Below are 3,548 nucleotides of genomic sequence, written 5' to 3' on the forward strand. Positions count from 1 at the left end.
GATAGTTTTGCTTCTTCCTTTCTGATGTGGAATACTTTTATTTGTTTTTCTGGCCTCGCTTCCCTGGCTAGAGTTCCAGCACAATGTTGAATAGCTGGACTGAGGGCTCTAGACTGCTGCAAGTTGCTACTGTCCATAATACTTAGCATAGCTTTTCTCCTGCATGCCCGCTGATGTTAGGACTCAGTTCTAACATTTAGAAATCTCCCTGATGAAGAGTTTGGGTGAATTTTCAATTCATTTGTTAAAATATATAAAAATTTCCACATCTTCTGATGTTTGCAGTAACAATTGATTGACACCAGGAAAGGCTGACATTTATGAGGCAAATTTCAAAAATAAAAATAGAGGAAGAAAAAAAAGAAATCTGTACAAGGTATTTGGAACTAAAATATGGATATCAAAATATATATCAAAAGCTAAGGATTATTTTTTTTTCCATTTTGAGCTATGTGTTCTCACAAGGATACTTTTGGGTTGTGATACCTTTTTTAAACTAACAAGTCAATAAAATAAGCTTAAAACTAGATTCTTAATCACCATATTGCAAAGAAGTAAGCCAACTTAAAAAAAATAGTCAATAATACTGTTCTTGCTAAAATAGGTATTAATAAATAATTTTTTTTAGGATTTTGTTTATTTATTCATGAGAGACACCGAGAGAGAGAAGCAGAGATACAGGCAGAGGGAGAAGCAGGCTCTATTCAGGGAGCCGACGTGGGACTCGATCTCAGGTCTCCAGGATCATACCCTGGGCTGAAGGCGGCGCTAAACCTCTGAGCCACCCAGGCTGCCCTTAACAAATAAATTTAGTTAAAATATTTTATTGAATTGAAAAAATAAGTCATTCTAAAGCTATGTATCTTACTTTTAAAATGCATATATACAAAACAAATGAAAGTTAGTTACAAATAAATACAATAATATATTGGGGTGTAGGTTCAAATATCCCCTCATAATAGTGTTGAATGACCAAAAGGCTCAGAGACCATTGTCAGAGACATTTATGTTTATAATTTACTCTCAGACCTTAAAATTGAAGATATCAGTTTTCATTTCTGATTCTTTTTTTAATCCTCTGCAGCACATGGCACACTCTTGCACGTGGCAAATGATCGGCAATTATCTGTTGAATAAATGAAGAAATAAATGCATGACTATGGCGTTGCTGATCTGCAAGTAGTGACTGACTACCCAGCTGCCAACCCTCAGTAAAGGAATTGTTTTCACTCTTACAATGCTATCTTATTGCAAGACAACTGAAATCATGGAGCCCCCCGTGACTTCCAACTTCCTTGGTACTCTGGCCAGGCTGTCAACATGTCTGCAGCATCCTCTCTACCTAGTAGGTGCTACTAAATATATGCTAATGTAATGCAGAAAAACTTCCATCATGAGACATGATTGAAATACTTCCATAGCAAACAAAAGCCATTAACAATTAAATGAATATTCCAAAAGAATAAAAAACATAAATCTTGGAAGAATGCAGTGGAGATTCATTTTTTTCCTGCCTTTCATTTAGAAAGCTATTCTGTAAAAGTCTTCTAACTTTAACCTTTGACTCTTAGTGGAAGACACCCCAAACTGACAGCCATCGATAGGTGCACCCTACATGAGACGTGCAGTATACAGGTGCCCATTTGGGACACAGGTGTGTGCTGGTAAAGAACTCTTCTGGAACATTGTGCAGGCAATGACTTCTTGTTGAAGGAAAGAAGACTTCTAAATTTTCAGCACAAATGTATGAGCAACGCAGGGTGATCACTCCCCATGTCTCTCTGCTCACAACTCATTCTTAGGGAGAACAAGATACAGCAAAGAAGCTTTACAAAAATTACGCATTTCCGTCACTGAATTGCTGGTGAAGGAGATGTCTATTTTCAGCAATGTCAGAACAATTTATTAGAACCAATTCTCCCACCAAGGACAACTTGAAAATTAGGAAACATCTTGAAAACATGAAAACACCCCCAAAATGATGAGCTAATGGTACATATAAATGAAAACCTTCATAAAGATGTAAAGAGTCACCACACTTACCAAGATTATCTACAAATTTCATTTAATTCCAGAAAAAAACTCTTTTCTTTTCTTTTCTTTTTTCCTTTTTTTTTTTAATTTTTGGAAATAGAGACACTGATTTTCCAATCATGTTTCAGATGATCTGTTCTAACACCTAAAGCTGACTAACCCACTGTCCTGCTTAACATTTTGCAGTGCCTCTCCATTTCCCTCCAGGTATAGTACAAAGTCCTCATGATAGCTCTCCTGGCCTGGCTCTGTCTCCTTCTTCAGCCTCAGCCCACCTTCCTGCTACCAGGGAGTGGCACCATCAGGCTTTTGTAGATGTTACCTCTTCTTTCTGGAGCATCCTCTTCAGACCCGACCGCCTTGCCTAAGATGTCCTCACTGGTCTCTCAGAACCCAGCTCAGGTGTCCCCTCCGCACAAAGCAGTGTTCAGAGCTCATCCTCTGTGTATCTGTACTGAATCCTACCACCACACGCACTGCCTCTCTGCACCGTCAGCATTGGCTAGCTGCCCTGTCCCCTGCTCCGTGCGGGCTCTCTGCATTCACTCAGCTGGCTCAGTGCTGCACACAGCAGATGCTAACTAATTACTGAAGGGGTCAAGGAACAAACTAGTGAATAAATTAAAGCAACAAAAATATATTGATTTGTCTTTCTGCCCACAGGACACACAAGTGAAGAGAAGGAGTGACTTTTTTGTTACCAGGTTAACAATCTCACCTCCTTTGACGTGTTCAGTGGCTAAATTCATACCTAGAGTTCTTTCATCTATTCATTCACCCAACAAATACTGGTTACCTGCTCTTTTCCTCATATGTTATCAAATTGAATCATATGACAGTGCTGATATTAGACAATTTTTTAACGATTTTGTTTGGCTCAACTTCCTGTAACCACCGTTGGAGAAAAGTGCCTCTCTCTGATCCCAGCTAGTGAGAAATCAGGTTGTATACACAAAAAGTTCTGGCATGTACTAAGCACTCCTGAAACTATCCTCTTTTTTATAGTTATTCCAAATAAAATACCAACAGCTCTTGAGTCAGGAAGGCCTTTGCCTGAAAGTCATCTGTAATCAATTAGTTTGTAAATGGTGGCTATCGAAAAGCCAATTTTATCCAAGGTGAATGTGGAAAAGAACAATATCTATAAACCAATGGAGAAAACATTTGCCCACACTTGCCTGCCGAAAAATAGAATAGTGGTGTATTTGAAAACCAGGATACTCTAAATAGAATATTTTACTGAAGACATAATGAGTACTGACAACATGACAGGTGCTTGATGTTGAATGAGAGCAGACCCTGCGCCTGCTGAAGAGAGCTGCAGCCCAGGTTCTGGGGACATCACAGAGAAAGGATGGAAGTGCTCCCGAGGGAAGGTGCGAGCCTCGTGTTGAAGCAATCCCAAATGGCTTCTGCCACAAATGGGTCTCCAGGAACCTCAGGGTCGATTTCTGAATAAAGCCAGCAGAAATGAACTTAAAAAGGTGGTTTTCTTGTTAAAATCATACCATAAT

General features: G+C 39.1%; 1 long non-coding RNA gene across 1 annotated transcript; it reads right to left on the minus strand.

The window, feature by feature from the left end:
* Window positions 1–986: 986 nt before the first annotated feature.
* Window positions 987–2,745, minus strand: LOC140600754 (uncharacterized). The gene is made up of 2 exons (XR_012003926.1): window positions 2,357–2,745; window positions 987–1,126 (listed from the first exon to the last, which is right to left on the minus strand). It is a non-coding gene; the product is annotated as an uncharacterized lncRNA (long non-coding RNA).
* Between the last annotated feature and the right edge of the window lie 803 nt (window positions 2,746–3,548).

Source organism: Canis lupus, chromosome 12 (genome assembly GCF_048164855.1).
Source record: "Canis lupus baileyi chromosome 12, mCanLup2.hap1, whole genome shotgun sequence".
NCBI lineage: Eukaryota > Metazoa > Chordata > Mammalia > Carnivora > Canidae > Canis > Canis lupus.